The sequence below is a fragment of the Pagrus major genome, chromosome 19 (genome assembly GCF_040436345.1).
Source record: "Pagrus major chromosome 19, Pma_NU_1.0".
In the NCBI taxonomy this organism is placed as follows: domain Eukaryota; kingdom Metazoa; phylum Chordata; class Actinopteri; order Spariformes; family Sparidae; genus Pagrus; species Pagrus major.
In genome coordinates this window covers 14946364-14966038 of record NC_133233.1, presented here as the reverse complement: position 1 = coordinate 14966038, position 19675 = coordinate 14946364, and positions in this window count along the sequence as shown.

The following is a 19675-nucleotide window of genomic DNA, read 5'->3' as shown; positions in this document are numbered from 1 at the left end:
ATAGCCTTACTGATGGTTTATGATCCCAAGGTGATGAAACTGCTCACCATATTTGCTCAAAAAAAACTTCAATAATTCATTCAAGTGATTACTTTAAGTAAATGTCAACACCTGGCCCCACAGCCCTGAACAGAAATGACAATCATCCTTCCAAACTTTGTGTTCTCTCAGCGCTCACCTTGAGTCGAGTCGCTGCCTTTCTCTAGATTCTACTTTGAAAATTAACTTTTCAGTTCTTGTGTGGGAGCATGAGCGTGTGTGTGTGTGTGTGTGTGTGTGTGTGTGTGTGTGTGTGTGTGTGTGTGTGTGTGTCCGAGAGTCTGCGTTGCTGCGACCGGGCTTCGATGGCACTCCAGGTTTGAGGTTGCATGTTTTGTCCTCGGGGAACACAGAATGATTAAAAGGCTTTATAACATTTAATGGCTCTGATGGCTAGAAGATCCACATCGGCTATTCAAACCACTGACCACAGTCTGAGGAGAGCCACCAGCACCAGCAGCTCCTGTACGCACACTTACCTCAACTGCATCAGCCAACGCGTACAACTTGAAATTCTCCACACACACACAGCAGCCGCTACAATGCACACTCAGTCCTCTCTGTCTCCCTTTTTATCTCAGCCTCTGTACTTCTGCCTGCATCTACTTCTGCGTCATGCTCATTGTTTCTCGTCTTCCCCTCATTCTCAGTGTTTGTATCTATCTCTAATAGACACGTACACTCTGCTTTCTGTGTCTCCCTCCGTGTCTATCAGACTTTGTCAGCAATATAACCTGCCAAAGTCAGTCACGGTGATCAGTTGTCAATCAACCTGGCATGGGCGATGCGGCACGCACGCAGGGAACTGAGTGGATGCTGAATAAATGCATGTGTGTGTGGGGTTTTTGGGGCTTTTGAGGGTGGGGTCTGTCAGTGAGAGGCCTGGAAAGTGAAAATAAAGGTGTTGGTAGTGTTGGTAGTGTTGGCAGGGGTGACCTTGCTACACAGCGGCAACATCTGAGCGGCTCTGAAGTAAAAAAGCACAGAAGCTTGGGACGGGTGTAACAAAAAAAGAACACTCCCGCTGCTGGAAAGTTTGCGGGAAAGTTTTACGTCTGGTAACTTTTCAGGCACAACTCCTCTGTGAAAAGTGCACAAACGATGACACTATAAATACACCCCCCCAACGCAAACGCAAATTAAGACATTGCTCGTCATTATGTGGAAACTTTCCCTCGAAAACCAGCTCGATAAACTCAACAATATATCCAATCGTGCTAAAAGCTTCTCCAGAGGTTAAGCTTTTGAAGACTGAGGCCACCTTTTTCTGTGCATGAGCTTGAGTATAAAAATTCAATAGGACATCCAAACTTCAATTACCAGTTGGTTTGCAGCACTACATTGTTTTGCCCACACTCTCTTTTTAATTGAAAGGAGGTTCGTAGCTATTTCGTGGAATATCGCTGCGATGCAATGTAGTTTAAAATGAAGCCATGAGAGCTCAAGAGGTGCAAATGAGCCTCTCACTCACAGATACACACAGCCACGGCGTCACCTCATTACTGTTTGTTTGTCTTTATTGCATTCAAGCCTCCGTGGGATATATACACCATGTCAGGCAAGAAGAGAAGAAAACTCTTTATCTCCTCGCCAACTTCACATAAACACTCACACGCACACACAAAGAGCAATCAGTCGTCAAGGGGCGTTACAGTGGATATCAGTGTTAACACAAGTAATTGCCTTCCTGCTCGGGAGCTTGTGAGTGTTAATCCAGCTCGACGAAGTTTGCTCTTCAGTGCGTGACTCAGAGCGTGGTGTTTTATCTGCACTCTTGCCTCTGCAGCTTCTGCCAGGACTACATCAATGGCGTGCGCTGCGTTTGTCTCACAGCTGATAGGACCGCAGAGGGCAACTCACTCTAAAAAATGAAGTGAATTTATCATCTGTGGGAATAGAGAAATAAGAAGTCCCCCAAAAACTGCTGATATTGAGACAAATTCTCCTTCTAGTGTGCCAGATAAGGAGTCTAGTGAACCTTTTTAAAAAGCCAAATCTCATCAAATAAATACATTATCACATTTCCCTGTTGGAAGCAGACAATGGTGGAATTACTATGCCTACAGCAGCTGCAGGGTTTCTTATCTTTTATCCTCACGATAAGATAAAACATTTTCTCATTTCCTTTGTTTTACATTTCACACATTGGAGGCAAGGTGATCTCCCCCGGAGGTGTGAGCTCCCATGTTAAGCAGCCTGTTACTGACAGGAAAAGATGTCATTCATTATGAAAAATGCCTAATGAGATCTTTCCCCCGATGCCGCCTCGTGAGTCCAAACTAGACTATCCCGCCTCTGAATTTTTTATGACAATATTAAATATTTAAGATATGAATAAAGACTGAGTTGACAAAGCAATTAGATATTGACTGACCTTTTCGGTGTGTTTAGTATTCTGTATCACTCACTCGAGATTCATTTTACAGCCGCACTAAGCGGTATGGAGAGGGAGCAGCGATGGAAGTGCCACAGATCTATTCTGATCAATCAGCGCCTGAGGAGTCTCAAAGTTTTTATGTGTTAGCCAAAGCTTATGCAACAAGTCAGGGTGACATGACGCTATCTTTGAAAACCGTGGAAAAAAAGATTAAGTCAGATGATTCTGGTCAAGGACACCCGATTTCAGAGCACCTCAGTGTGAGAGGAGGAAGGGAAAATGCCATACTCACTGAGACAATCACCAGGGTGTGAATTTCAGAAAGTTTGAATGTTGTGGTTGCAGTACATAGAAATGGTACATACAGTACTTCAGCGCTCTGGCTTAATGGCTATGCAGACCGAAGCTGGCCTCACACATGATCCCTCTCACGTAATCTCATGGGGAAGTAGACATAAACAAAATGGAGATTAGCGTGGTGCCACAGCTTGCTGTAGTAACGTGTTGTGAGAAAAAACAAAACAAAAGCAGAAGGTTAGGCAAGTCTGGATGAGTGGGAAGACACAGTCAACACAGGTTTTCTATTCTTCAGCGAGAACTGGAGGGGAGAAGTTTCTGTCAACATCAGTATGCTAGCTAATGTTAGCCTCAAGAGCTAGAATATTTACCATTTGGCAGCACCATCAGCTGCTCTAGGATGCCTCTCTCATTGGTTGTTGTATTATTGGTTGTCATACATTGGTTGCATATGATTGGGGCAGCCCCAGTGAGCCTGTGAGCAGTTCAGGACTTTTAGGACAGCATGATATTAACGGGCACTGCACAACTGTACACATTTAAATTACATATTGATATTAGTTGCACTGAAATGTCATGTCTTTCTAGTCAAATGTTACTTTCATTGAAAACAAGCATCCGTTAGCTGCTAATGTTAACAACACTTGTCAACTGTTGCATCTAAGATGTATTCACATATTTAAAGCATTATGTTGAATACTGTTTTCAGTAAATGTCATTTGTCAGCCAAAGCCCAAAAGTGGTTTTCTCTCTTTTCAGACTAAGTTAAACTTGAGAAATGAAAATGTTGCTAAAATGTCAGAGAAATTAGTCATGAGGAACATCCCGAATATTGTCTGCCATTTGAGGTATAATTCCTCCTGATTTACTAAAATATAAAGGGAAATAGGCGTAGATAGCATCTCTCATTCTGGGATTTCCGTATCCTCATAATTTGGGTTTTAGCGGCATTATTTTCATTTACAGCCAACAAAAAAGCCAAACCTTGTACCCAAACTAAGGTGAGCCGCATTCATCTCAGTCAACCATTGACTGATGGCCTTGCAGACATGGAAAGCAATTAGATTGGCGGCTCTCCAATTTTCTGTTCTATAGCAATTACAGTAAAGTCTCATCATCTCCTCTGCCCTCTAGATAAGGAGCTGAAGGGGAAAAAATAGCAGAGCCAGAGTGATGTGAAGGTCTTTGCACATTAGCTGGTTCCGGCAAAGCTCTGGCAGGGCAGGAGCGTCAGCCCTATTACCATCGGCATAAAGTAGACTTAGTCCGGCCGGCGTCACTCGAGCTGACGCCAAAGCTGAAGTTTCTAACACCTAGTGCCACCTCACAACTTGACACTTCATATTTGTGCAGCAGACTGTGACAGACCTCCAGCATATTGGGCTGTGAAATGCCCTCACATACCCAATGGGCATTTTTAACCTAATAGACAAGGAACTGTTGCATGTTTCTCTCCAGTGAGGAGGAGATAAAAAGTGTCCTAGTTTCCCTTACAGTCGAAAATGACTTTTTCTTCATGTTCCTTCAGTTTTTTATAGTTTCACTGTGTAGAATGATGTATGTGCCAAGTTTGACACTGAAAGGCTATTTTCACATTCGCCGCTGAAAGCGTTGATTTTCTCTGTGCAGATTTTAAGAGGCGGGCCTACAAGCATGTTTTGAGTATATAAAATAATTTGAGTGTTCAGTATATATGGCAGCCGTTTGATTGACATTTGAGTAGTTGTGAGCTTCTATGCCCGCCCTAGAGTCTACAACAGCCAATGAGTGATCATGTAGACAAGTGACCCACTCTCTCTTCTTTCTCCTTTCTTCCTGAGCCACTTACATGCCAGCCTTCAGGTGCTTTACGCATCATGTAGCCAATGAGATTTCAAATCCAGTAACATATAGTTTATTGCAGTTTAAAGCCCTAAACTGTGAAAATATGAAAAATGTATGTAGTTTTAAGCATTTTGTTCTTTGAAAAAGCAATTTTTCGACCTAAGCACTTGTTTTTGACTATTTTATATTCATAAAGTTAGCGTAAATAAAGATAATAAAGAACTATAATGAGTTTTTGCCCGTGTTACTCTCAGGCTCTTGGCAGGCTACTTAATATTTTCTGAGAAAAACATGTGTTTAATGTTTATTTTCAGTAAAATTGTTGAAAAAAGAAGAAGCTTAATGCCTTTCAAAAGGGTCCAAAGTGATTAAAAAAACCATGGGCTGGACTGGTTTTAGGATAATTTTACAGAAATTTCCTGGAATGTAAAAGAGCTCCAAACGCCTTTTGGGTCCACCTCAGTAAAGCACTGCTGTGGTCCCATCAGAACATGCAGCTTGGATGATGAACCAAGAGAGCACAAAGGTCGCTTGGCCTCTTGGCTGATGTTGAGGCGAGCAGAAAAGAGCAGTCTTCTTGGACAACAGCTTTAGGGGGATTGGATTTGAAAGTCTGAAAGCGCCTCGAGGAACACAAGTAGCTCCCACTGAGGGGCGTCTGCATGCGTCACTGATCCTAACCACCTGAACTCTGGCAAGAAAAGGATCAGGGGTGGGTGGCTGAAGACTGTCTGCTCTCTAAAAACCCATGAAGAAATGCCTGTAGCTTAAAGCTTTTTTTGGCAACACTTTTCTTTCTTGCTGTGCAACATGAATGTCACACATCTTCCTCCATTGTTGTTGAATTCTCTATGGAGGAACTGACCAGGCCAACAAATCCATGGCAGTTATAGTGCATCAATGATGTGGGTGCTGGTACTGAAAGCAATACCCCTTTCACGCTTTCCGCTCGAGTCGCACTTGAGCATTGTTCGGTGAGCGTTGAGTTTGAAAGAGAGACTGAAGGAAAAGATATAGAAAAGTAATCATAGTAACGTTATCACTGTCCTCCACGCTGTTTTTCTACTAGTCCCTGTTTCCTGGCACATTTGTGACGCTGAACACACCAGAAAAAAACAGAAAGGCAAAATCATCTACTGGCAATGGGAAATGGGTCAATCACAGATTTTTTTAAGTGGATTTACCTGATTTAAAACCTGCATATACGCACCTTATGTTGTTGTAAAACTTGTATTAAAGCCCTGTTTTTACATGTCATGGTAGATACAGGGGTAAAAGGGGCAATAACCTCATGAATTTGTGTTACTATGGTACAATTATCTGTAAAGAAGGCATTTTTAAATCTGAGCGGACAAGTACTAATTAGGACTTTTCTTTGTTAAAGTGACCATAAAAATGCATACCTGCTGAAATTATGTTGGCAAGACTCTTCATCTCCTCCTCCCTCTCTTTCACACACACGCACGCACGCACACACACACACACACACACACACACACACACACACACACACAAACACACTCACATGCGGTGGCATGTGAGAGTAGAAAGGCCAGTGACACCGGCGGCTAATTAGTGACTTGCCTCATTAGTCGCCTAGTCTCCATCTCTGGCCCCAGCAATTATCCCTCTCAGGACCACACCAAGGTTGAGCCTCCCTGTCGTCATCTCTCTCTTACATTCACCCCACCACCACCACCTCCTCGCTCGCCCTCTTTCTCTCTCCGTTGGTGACAATGTGGTTGGATGTCAAGGTTGGAATGTTTTTAAATTTTTCTCTTTTCTAATTACTATTTTCAAGTTGATTTCAGAAGTCAATTAGTTGGAATGTAGATTTAAAGCAGTATTTTAAAAGCTTGTGTGTCTTTTTATGGGGTGAGAGTTTAACCTGTTCATGTCTATGTACTGCTGTCGTTACTGTAGCTTCGCCAAGGAGGTTATGTTTTCACCCGTGTGCGTTTGTTTGTTGGTTTGTCAGCAGGATTACACAAAAACTGAATGGATCAAGGACATTTTTTTTCTCTCTTTTTTAACATTGTGTGATTTTTCAACGTCTTGATGAGGCATAGTTAGGTGGCTGGTATCTATGAATGAGTTCAATTTGATCCGGAGTGCGGACCCCAGATTTGATGATCTTGAATTATGGTTAAGCAGTTATCAGTGGTTTAAAATAGGTTTATTTTATTTTTTTTATTTGGTGCAGACATTCGTGGTCCCCATGTGGATGAATCCTACTCATTTTGATTCACTGACCTCATCTCACGCTTCTGTCTGTATAATTCGGTTTATGAATAAATACCTGCAAACCGAATGGCGTTCAAATCAGCCTCAGCCATAGTTTGTGTTGAGTGTTGATTAGCAAATGTTAGCGCGTTAACACACTTTCATATATTAAGAGCAGAAGATCTATTTAATGCATTATCAGAAGCACTAGCCTAGTTTTGATTTTCTTTGTCTCTCCATGCCATTCTGTGGATCACCTCAGTCCTCGTGGACCCAACAGGCCTAAGGTAATAGACAAAGACTTGATGCAGTGACACACTTTTGCTTTTATCTCCCTCAAAGAGACTGCTGCATTGCAAATAGCAAAGTAAGCAAATAGCATTAAACTGTGATAACATTTTGAAGATGAGGACTGGGTCCGCTGGGGTAAAAGCATCCAGCTCCATTAACCTAAGAGTGACCCACATTAATTGCAGGTGTTAGCCCAACTAGCTTTGTGCAAAAGTTAGCTCCCTGCACTCCAGCATGTAGATATTACTGCTATAACACATACACCTATCTAATCAGCAAAAAAAATTAAATAATGATTAAACATATAAGATTAGGTAACATCTTGCAGCAATATCTCTATAAGTAAGGCTGGGATTAGGGATATGTAAGCGCTTTAAAAATTCAGCCAATGACAAAATGTTCTAACGTAATTCAAGGCAGGGTTGCAGCAGTTTCTTTTGCCTCTGATTCATCAGACCGAAGCATGTTGGCCAGGGTTATTCTGGGTTATTTCAGCCGACTACTAGACGTATTTGTGAAGGTGCTGTAGCAGTCTTCTCTGTGTACAGATAAAATACAGAGCATGCAGTAGAATATTGCCAAAATATTATCCCACATTATGCAGCCCAGCACAAACGATCATTAGACCTAATTGCAAACATGAAACCCTTATCAGTATTATTTTTTCATTCCCACTCCTGTGGGTCTTGAATCTTTGATTCATCATTAAAACTCACATTTTGGTTTTTCACCTGTTTCTGTCAGTTGGGAAACCAGAGGAATATTTATAGTTTCTGTTGCCCTCTTTCCCCCACCATGACCAAAGTAAAGCTGAATTTTAAACTAGACTGTTAAATAGGCCGCTGGGGTGGTCCAAGTTTCAAGTATTTGAGTGGCATATTATTTGGATATCACTGTGTGCATATCTGCCCTCCCATCTCATCCTCTTCGCACACTCGGAGGAATGCATAATTAGCTGCCTTGGCACTGCATGCTTCATGGTGCAACAGGACCAACTCACACAGGGTTAGATTAGGTAAATGTGTCCAGGCCAGGTCTGAGGCCAAGGTGACTACTAATACCACAAAGCTCCCCCTCGGCGCTGCACAAATTGCTGTAGTATTCTCCCCAACCTCTGCTTCCTTGACGCTTGACTGGTTCGCTTATCTTGTTAAGTTGCAGCTGAAGTAAACGTTTTCTCTCAAGTAGAGGACCTCATAAAGTTAAAGTCCTCATCACTCATCCGTGCGTGGGCAGTGTGTCAGCTTTCACTACCTGATGTCAGATATCAAAAAATTATGAGTTATAGTTTGAAAAGTTTGTATTTACATAAAGAATTCTGCTGGTGCTCAGCTGTTTGGAGTGCTCTTCCTGCCAGTGCAAATGAAAAATAAAGCTGATATGACAATCATGGATGGGAGCGGGGTGTTTGTTAGGAGACAGATCAATCCTCCAGGTGTGCGCGAGTCAAATCAAGAAATGAGACGTACTGCTGGCTCGCGGCATGCAGAGTCAGGTGGAGCAATTTCCCCTGCTGCCGTGTCACTCCAGACTTTTGCGTGTTTTCGAGAGTTGTTTGCTTTGACAAATAATCTTCATTCAAAAACGGCCTGTTAAGGGACGAACAAGTGGGGAAGGCAACTGCCTCTTATCTAAAATATGTTCTCTGAAGTGATTGATGAGGACCCTCTCACAACCTGCTGCTACTGCGAGCAGGATAGAAATGTGTTGGAGATCTGGGCTGCAGTGGATACAAGGATCATGGACTGTGTGCTTTATGCAGCCCTTAGAGAACCATGACATGTGTCATATTCGAGAAGTCAGTCAGTCTTGAGCAGGGGTGACCTGACTTTCTCTTGGAGGGCCAATCTGATACTTAATGGTAGACCACAGGCCAAAAGCAAACACCTCTTGTTTTGTGTCGTCAAGATGCAAAATGGTAACATACAGAAGCCCAGAGAGGCAAGTGAAAATAAGAAATCTGGTTAAAAACAGGCTGGGGCAAAACCAAAGAGAAATACAAAAAACAAAACAACAGAAGCTCAAGGGACACAGGCCGAAAACATGAGAAGCAGCACAGAGACACCAGAAACAAAACAGACAAACTGACAGAGAGGGTGAGACGAGGGCTTAAATACACAGGGGAGGGAAGACTTATACGAGCCAGGTGTAACTAATAGGGCAATCAAAAAAGGCGAGAAAACAGACAGGAAGTGGAAAGTAAAACGTGACACACAAGGATGAATATACCAAAATTAAACAGGAAATAACTAACCTAAAAGCTGCCACCAGTAGAGCACAAAAGCAGGTTGATTTTTCTGACAGTTTCAATGATTTTATCAGTCATTATGGTTTCAGCTTAGGTTGTACAGATTTTAGGGATAGGAAACATTTTAAAATGATCCAGGAAATGACATCACAATAAGCAACAGTACCGATGTGAGCACTGGGGAAACTTTGAACTCAAAAACTTAAAATGTCCATACTTCAAATAACTTTGTTCATGTTTCCACATTATTATGATTCTTTTGGATCAATATGTTTTGTTTGTTTCTTGATGAACAATCATGTCCGATTTAAACATTTTTATATGTGGCATTTTAAATACTTGAATCAATTGTTATGGATTACTGACTTGCATTACGTTTTAGCTTAGATTGTCCAGATTTTAGGGATGTGAAGCATTTCAAGACACTCAAAACATTTTTTTCAACAAGTTCAAGGGGTTAATTGACGGCCTTAATGCAACTGTCACTCTACCTAAGATAAATAATAATTTGGGATCCTGCATAGGCCTATTTAAAGAGCGCTTTACTTCACAAAAAAACAGAACAACATGATTCACATTATAATTTTCTTTTTTCTGCTACAAACATCTGGCAGGCCAGACTCAAACCGCTTTGGGTTTTTTTCTCCTGAGCTGCTTCCACTGAAGGACACGCTCTTCTCTGTCCTCAAAGTTTGGTTTCCAAGACACAACAACAATCGCATTACGTGGGTCCCACTGAAACAGAATCAACGTGACAGATGCTCCTGTGAGCGTCGGGGAGGACTAGAACCTGAGTGTAGTCTCTAATTATAACTGGAACAAAGAGAGAGTCAAGACCTTGATAAGAGATGTTCTTTGTCTTTATCTTGTACCACTTTAAAGTGCAGCGCTTTGCTTTTTTTTTTTTAATATAATGACTGCTACACAGTGGTTTGTTTGATTAATCTCCAGGATTATTATGCAAATATTTGCATGGTACCGCTGTGACACCTCTTGTACTTTGGTATTTGATCAGAATAATAAGGTGATATAAAACTGCAACGGTCTCTTCAATTTAAGCAGCGCTTCATCTTGTCTCGAAGCAGCGCATTCAGCAGCAAATATTTCTTATTTCTTACACTTTCAGATTCCAGTTTGGAAGATGTATACATTTGTTGTCTCGCCCCAGACTATACCCTTTCACAAGGCAATTCTTCAGAATATTGAAGTTTACTTTTTCCAGGCTTGTTGCCTCCAGTTGAGGTTTGCGGAAAAAATATCCTAAGCACTCAAATGTCTCATTCAGTTCCTCCTTTTCTCAGGGCGATGTTCATGAGCTCGCATGAAACCCACAGATATCTGTCAGAGGCGGTGATTTATCGCAGAACCGCTGCCACTCTGCAGATAAACGACAAAATTTAGGCTTCAGCAGTTGTCTTGCTGTGTGTGGGCGCGTGGTAGGAAACATGCATACATAAGCATGTACTTCAGCTCTCGGGGGAAATGTAGTGCAGACTCATACGTCCAATTTACATTATTGAGATTACTTAAAGGATGGTAGGAAGACCGGCCCCCTCAATTTATTAGTTTTGATGATATTCTGTATAATGAAGAGAAACAGGAGCATGACTGGAGCAATAACCTCGGATCCTGGCTCTTGCAGGCCCAGAGCCTGCTGGTTTTTATCCAGTCAGGGACTGATTTGCATCTTGAGACACAGGTGATCACATTTAACTGCAATTAACTAGCTGGTGGGGGAGAAAATCAGCAGTGCTGCGTAGTAGAAGTGGATTTAAAAGCACTGCACTGGACAGACAACATCAGAAATGTAATAAGGTGTCATGAAAGTATATTGCTGAAGTTAAAATACAGTACAGGAGCCCGACATGAGCAAGTGGACTGAGAGTAATGCCACAGCAGAAGTGATATATTTGCGTGGAGTCATGGCTGCTTCTTAAAATTGGTCGCTTCTGGGCATGTTGACTGGAGGAATCAGTGTTGACTGGAGAAATCAATCACCCTGATGGGCTGGATATTGCAGCTTGCATGTCGTTGCATTCAAGTATGACCCAAATATATCATCACGCACTACACTGGGAATAAAAGTATTGTGTTAGTTCCACCGCAGCTGCTGTGGTTGCACTTTTACACTTCCATTATTCTGATTAACACTCAAATATCTTTGACTTGCATAGCAGGCAAAGCTCAGGTGTAACTAATGACATTAATAAAAGCTCCGTCCTATTGATTTGTCCCAGTACGCCACGACAGTGAGCCACTCCGCACCTAAATGGAAGGAGCCAATTATTGTTATTAGCTACACCCGTGTTTTCCCGCCACGTCAAAATGTCTGCTGTGAAAGAAAAGAAGGCCCATTCCCCGCAATCCACCTGATTAGCCAATTAGACAGAATAATTGAAATCACCTGTGTGATTGTGCACAGCTTTTAATAACTCAGCTGGTCATAATTCAGACCAATTTTAGTGCGAACAAATGAGAGTAATTACACGCCGCTGCAGGTCAGCGACTTTCATCCTAGGCTTTGATAACTTCATTCTTCCACGTGAAAATAAAAACTTAGAGGAGGAGTGTGTCGGATTAAGTGGCATCTAGTGGAGAGGTCGTAGATCGCAATCAACAGAACACCCCTCGCTTCACCCTCCCCTTCCAAGTGTATGATGTTTGGTTTTTTCCATTCTGGGCTACTGTAGATACACTCTGCGGAAGAGGACGCACTTCCTCTGTAGAGATAAAGGGCTCATTCTAAAGGACGTTACACACTAGGGCTGTTTTTTCTTCCTCGTGCAATTAATTTGCTTTTTTTTTTTTTTATTTAGCTGTATTTTCACACAGAAAGGGAATATTATACAGCAACTTTTCTGTTCATCTGTTCTGCTGATGGACATCACGTCACAACTCGTGGCGATGGCGTCCCTGTTGATTGTGTATGTTGCTCATCGCCCTGTATTATGTGACAAAGGACACAAAATTATAAAGACAGTATGACAAAGGTGCCTTGGGATGAAGAACATGGAACAACGGGGGAACTGAAGCTGTTTTAACCACCCGTGCTCTCCTAAAATCCATATATATATAAGTATCATATACCTGGGTCGCAAAGTCATATATTGGAGCATACTATCGCAAATTTGCGTTGCTGCCGGTGTGAGTGGTTTTGACGCGAAGGAGTATTTTGCGTCGTATACTCGTCACGTCTCCGGTGTGTAAAGAGTTAAGGTTAACAATTCTTATTTTCAGGTAATTATACACTCATGACAGGATAATTATTATAATATTCATTCAATTATATATCCGCCAATGGATCCTCTTAATACGACACAATGGACCTTTAATACACTGTCATGAGTCTAAATTAGGCGAAGGAGACATGATTGTCTGCTAGTCACGAATACACTGTTAATAGAAGCTCTCTTGTTCATTCTGAATGGCGCTTTGGCTGCAAATGGATTAAAAGTGGGCCGCTGTCAAAGCGCTGCCGTGATTATTTTCCCTTTTCTTTTACTTCAGAGGCCCCTCTCACTCAGAGGACCTTTTGACATCTCAGAGTAGGGAAAGCACAGACCTAAATAATAAAAACAATAGTTGCAGAGATCCATTTAGCTGCAACAGTTTCAGGGTCTTTATACTGTGCACACTGGTTCAATGTTACTCTCATGACTTACCGGAACACTTGAATAAGAAAGAGCCATGGTTAATGTTTTGAGGAACACCTGTGCTTTTTTCTTTGACTAGTCAAAATGTTTGCCGTTAAAAGGAGTGTAACCTCGAAGGGCATGCTGGATAAAGACAGCATATTTGAATGAAGAATGTATCCGTCTGTGTGCCATTTTCACTGTAGTCTGCTGAGAGCTCCCAGTCCCGGCTGCTAGCTGCACAGCCGACTGAGCTAACTAGCTATCTTCTGCTACAGTTAGCAGCAGGTAGCGGTCACTCTGGTGTATGCTGCCGCCTGATGGTTTGGGGCAAGGCAAAGTATTTAAGCATCAAAAACATCCGTTGTTAAATGAGCAACTACTTTTCAATTTTTACTTCTGTTACTATTTATTTTTGATGAGCAGTGGTTTAATCTTTGATGCAGAAGTCTGAAGAGCATGAACGATGAGCCGTTAGAGAGCAGGGAATTAATTAATTAATTAATTAATTAGGACTTCAGCTGCATGTTTCATCGTGCTTCTTTGTTGATCTGTGTTTTTGCCCATGCACATACACTTTTAGACAATAAATATGACATACTTGTGCGATGTGAGACGCAATTAAAACTAAAATGAGAAGTATTCTGTCAATTTAATTCACAAATATTTTCATGCACCATTTATTTTGTGTATTTATGCCCCTTGTTAGAAACATCCTCTAGAGCTACAAGTGCAGCTTACTGTTGACTGTCACTCTCCAGTGAAGTGCTCCTGCAGCGGGACCTGCTATCCAACATCGCTCTCGTCAAAATGACATCATACTTGCGAGCTGTGTTGTTGCCATGACTTTAAAACTGCTGTTGACTGCAAATAACAAAGTTCTCTCTAATATTAGTGCAATGATGGAAAGATCAGGTGCCGTATCAGTTACTAAGCAACAGCCGTGGTAGTGTATTTCAGCACCATTGTGGCTCCAGAAGAAAACTGCCATGTTTAAGCTCTTTTTAATCACTGGCTGTGGATCAAACTCCAGTACAATGCCTCTCTGGAAAAAATGAGATTTCTTAACCGAGTGTGTGGGTGTGCCATTGTTTGGTCCTTTGATGTAGGACTAATATGATACTCAAACATGATTTTCTCATAGTGTCTCTCTCAGAGAGAAGTTGCACACGTGGTCATTTTCTGTGGTGTTGGGTTTAGATTATGGATTCATTAAAAGTTTTTTGTATCGAGGAAGGAAGGAATCAACTAACTGTATAATGTGAGAGGAGTAACTTGTATAGTGATGAGCCACAGAGGATCGTCACCAGACTCTACCCCTCTTCCCCTTAGCTCGACGGAGCGTGTTAGCATCTTACAGCTCACCCGTTGGGTTTTATGGCACAACTTTAGTGTTCAATCTTGCTTCTAGTCATGGAGGGCTGCTGTTTTCGGCAAAAATGTATGGTATGTATGGTTTATGCCCAGCACACGACGGCAGACAAAGTTAACAACTAGTTCGTTAGCTAGCTGGTGAACACAGCGGAGTACTTAGCAGCCAAAACACACAAAAAGAGTGTGCATATTTTACTTAAATGTGTAAGGTGGCTACAAACATGACTACAAATGAAGGCTAATGTTGAATCATCGACAAATCCTACTGTTTGCTAACTGTTTAGCCACAATAAGTATAAAGTGTAGTGAAACATGTCAATGCTGTGTTCAAGCCTTCATAAACTGTAGCCTAATTATTACTTCTTGAAATAATTTAGCATAAAAAACACTTGTTTTATTTCTCATATTTGTTTGTTAAATAGGCCTAAAGCTGGAGCCAGGAGACGTTAGCTTAGCATAAACACTGAAAGCAGGGGGAAGCAGTTAGCTAAATCTGCCTACCAACACTGCCAAAGCTCACTAATTAACACATTACATTTATTTATTTCTTTATGATTTAATTGCTGGCTGGGAATATTTTGTTTTCACTGAGGTGAACAGGCGACCTGCAGAGACTTCAGCAGACTTCTGCACTTAGCTGGACTCAGAAATTAACCAGCTGCATCAAACTAGTTTCAAACTTTATAATTCAGCTGTGCTGAAAGTCTGTTTTGAATTTGTTTGTATTAGTTTGTTTTTCCCCTGTGGCGCTATGCGGTTTTTAATCTCCATTTCGAATACATGTGTAGCTATAGCTTTGCATATCGTATTCATTTAATGCTCAATCTCTCAAATGAACAGAAAACATAATTCATGTGTTGATGCATGATTTGCCTTGAACACTGACATACTGCAATACTAAGCGTTTATGCTGTAACCTGTGTAATTGCTCTTTGTACATATAGATTTTTCAATAAAACAGCAATTACGGAGCGAAGTCCCAGCCGTCCCATTACGTGCACATGGGTTGTCACGTTACAGGAAAATGATTAATCACACAAACAGTTGCTCGTTTTTAAATACATCCTTAATGCGTTCCTGTGCCTCAGGGGCTATATATCACCTGTTTTCCACGTTCTGTGTTTGATGAAGGTATAAACTTTTTACAATCCTCTTGGACCCTTGTTACTTTTTATTAATGTCCAAAAGTGTGTGTGTGTGTGTGTGTGTGTGTGTGTCTGAGGCCATCTCTGCAGGAGTCATGTCTGAAAAAGGGGTCAGGTGATGTTGTAACTCACCCTGGTTCACCTCCCACTGCACAGAAAGCACGGTAATAAATTCAGAGTCAGGGACCTCTTACATTTTACCGCTGCACTCCTACCACTACCTGTTGTCATCCACCATTTTATCCTCACCACTATTATCTGCTCATCCCGCTCTCCTCAGAGGAAAATTGTTTTCATATGCCTCTCTCAGTCTCCACTCCTTTCTCTATACTTTGCCCAATTTCCACGTCCTAACAGTTAATCTTTCCCTCTTTACAATGTCATTCTACTTTCCGCCTCCCTTTGTTCATCCCGTTCACAGCGTGGTGCAGGGGAGTACAGCTGGACATTAATCTGCCGCTGATGAGCCCCACTCACCAGACGGCTCATGGCTGCTTATCAGGCAGTGGGTAAGATTAGGACAGTCACTGGTGCCACGGTGGAGTCTGAGCTAGAAGACGATGAAAAGACTTTGGCATTACCTTTCAGATAGAAAGACTAGAAAACCATTCACTTTGCAGCAGTGACTAAGCTGGCAATTTATTGTGCTTATAGTGCAATGATACCTGTGTTCCTTAAAGGGTAACTCCACCAATTTTAAGCATTAGAGTGTGTCTACGGGTCTTGGGGAGGACTGCTGCATATGCGGAAAAAGTAGTATTAAAGTTTTGACATTATGATGTCTCTGTCTTGTGTTGCAGAGATATCTACTGAGGTTAGCATGCAAATCAAATAGCCCCATCCTGTCCTAGTCCAAAGCTCCTGTGCCAGTGGCACTATAAATACTAGTTGCATGGCTAACTGAGCTAACTAGCTAAGGGCAGCGACAGTTAGCAGCAGTTAGCAGCTACTCTGTTGATTTGTTTTGCATATGGATTTGACATGTGGCCAATTCTTACACATTGCACTTCCAAGTCTTTTGTGGCTCCAGAGGAACCTGATAAATTACCTCTAGTAATATCACTCAGTTGCTAAATTGCATTGTGGGTAATCTAGGCATCGACTTTAGAAAAGGAAGAAGAATGCGTGAAATAAAATATCTCTGGTATCAAATTTGATCATTTGTTTTTAAACTGTCCATAATGAGTCCAACATTGTTACAGGAGTGTAAAACAGAGCAGTGGACTGCTTCTCAAAACCTGGTGCCCACATCACCCACAATGCAACTTCGCCACTGAGTGACTCACTGGAGACGATTTATCAGATTACATGGAGCTTCCTCTGGAGCCACAAAAGGCTTTATACTCCTTTTTTCCCCACATGCTTTAATGTGTAAAATTGGTGAAGTAACCCTTTAAAAATGTAGCATCACTAAGGCGCCCCTTTAAGTCCTCTGCCTTTCCTCTTTTCTCAACTTTATTTTGATCTTCTGTGTCATTTTATTGCCTCTCTGTGCAAACATATCACTATGAGATCAAAGTAAATATAAAATGACAGTTGACACCCACATCCTTTTTATATTTAGCGGTGCAGTTATTGTACAGATGCGTTACGACAGGGAAAGCATGTGGAGATTCTGTTTGATTTTTTTCAAATAACCTCGCCAATGCGAATTTTTAGATATCTCCGGAGTGGGAACTATTGATTGAGCGCCATGGTAACACGTGTTCAGCATATCCCACACAACAAATAGAAACAAATGTCAAGAGAGCACGGTTTATCCTCCCATCATTCTTTTCTTCCGCCTTCCATCTTGCTTGTACATGCATCCCCTCTTTCTTTTTTATTTTGCTGAACAGTCTCATCTCTGCACTTAACCTCCAATTTGCATAAGTCATTATGCCTGTGAGGACTGAGGAGGCTATAAATTCTGCTAAGTGTTCATCCATCGCTGTGAGTTTAAAAATGCCCAACCAATTTTTACATTTCTTTTGACTAATGGAGACAGAAAGAGCATCCATCTCCGAGACATCATTCACACGCTTGATGAGCCAAGCAGTTTTTTATTTAATTCATATGAACATACACTGCGTGACTTTAACTGACTCTGTAATTATATTTTTAAAAGTTCCTTTGATATTTTGTACAGTATTCTTTCCTTTCTTGGCCGGTTGAATCCAACAAATATTTCTCTAAACCCTCGGGGAGAGCAATACTTTCTTATTGAATACTTTCTCCTCCTGCCAGCATCAATTACAGCAAATGTTTGTTCTGCTGAATCGGAAACAGGAGTATCTCCCCTGCTCCATCAATAAACAGAGACCAGAACAACACAGATATCTCACAGTGAAAACAGGAAACTCAATAGAAGAGCGGCAGTCTTTTTAGAAAAACATAGATTTTCTTCCAGTGCTTCTGACAGACGCTGAAGTTAAAGTGTTTGTGCACAGCTGGGACTCCAGAGAGCAGACTTACTGTGGCTTGCAGTGTGTATCTGTCTATGTGTGTTTGTGCAAGCAGGTCCGTCATCAATGCCACATCAAAGAGCTGAGTTGACATTGCTGGGTCATTGACTGCAGACTGAGAACAGCAGAGACAGAGTGGAGGTGTCCTTTTTAATGATAAAACACGGGTGAAGGCGACGCCGGAAGAACTCTGAGAAGATGAAGCTGTATGCTGACGGCGCTAATGCCAGAAGACTGGAGGACTTCTCCACAACAGGACAGCTTTCAAACTGAATGAAAACCTCATCTTTTTTCACAGACACTGCCATCCACAACAGAGACTGTGCAAAAGATGGGTAAATGATGTTGTCATCTTTCATCTAAATCTAGTTAAGTTTGTCAAATATCAGGGAAAGAAAACTACATACTTTTTGTAGTCATGTTGGTGTCGCTCCAGGATCATCATTGAAACCAATCAGTTTTTTTAAAATTAAAGTATGTAAACCTTTTTCTACTAGGAGCCCCAAATAAAAGTATGAACCTGAAAATTAGCATATTATGAAAACAAACCATGTTTTCCCAAGCCTGAGATAGTATTTCTGTTGCCTAAACCAAACAGCGACAGGAAACTGAAAAGAAACTTAAAGTAATAACTGAACTAAGTTTACCAGTCTAACAATGTGTCTTCTGGATGAGAACTCTGTACACATCCCATGAGGCCTCAACGGTTTGCTCAAAATGCAAACTTAGTCACTTTCTCGTAATTAGAAATGATGTTCCTGGAGCAGCAGTAATAATGATGTTTCAGGAACAACAATATATCAGACAGGCTGCCTTCCCTGCCTCTGCAACATGCACACACACAATTATATACATGTTTGCAAAGTTGAATTTCCCCCAAGTTTTTTTTATAAGTGTGTTTCTTCTTGCTGTTGAGTCCTAAAACTACCAGTACGATGTTTTGAACTGCAGTCATATCCACAGTCCTGAGCCAAATGAATTGGACATATTGCCACTCGCCTAATTAGGGCGCAGTCCTCGCAGAGCCGAGGGAGGGAGCGTGTTGGAGGTTCCAGTTATTCTCCTCATCATCACTACTTGTACTTTCTGCACCAAGAAGCCGAATGTTAAACGGGTCTTTTTAAAAATCTCTCAGCTCATTGACACAAAGTGCATCTCCCCACTTGGCTCGCTCAACACTTCCATAATAACAGTCATTATCTTCAGCACACATCTTTCTGCTTCATTTAAGCTATTCTTAACAAGGAGTATCTATCATGGAGGTGCGACAATTCTGCGGTCGCGCTGACCTCCAGCGCTCTGATTTATTCCTGACCATCTCCTCAGCTCGGTCTTTCGCCTTCGCTGCGGGACAAAAACCGCCACAGTGAACCTTTTTAATTATGAAGACATAATTTAAACTTCATCAGTCCTCAGTGGGCTGCTGGACAGGGTGACATAAGCAGCCAGCAGGCTCTCCGTCTTATGGCTGGGGTCATTTTTTTAAATGGAGATGAGGGCATGTAGGTAAATAAGGGCAGCGCAGCTCAAAGTGTACTTCATGGTTTTAAAATTATTCACTAATGATGATCACACTCATGTCACTTTGATGAAACTTTGTCTCTTGTTACAACACACATGCAAGTTGTTGTCATTTCTCCAACACCAAATTGCCGTCTGGCACTTAATGGAGGCTGTGTATCATTATGTGTGTGCATGTGCGTGTGAGATGAGATTGGTGGTGCTGTTAGGCGCACACAGCATCATTATTTTGATTTTGTCCTCCTCTGCTCCTGTGACTT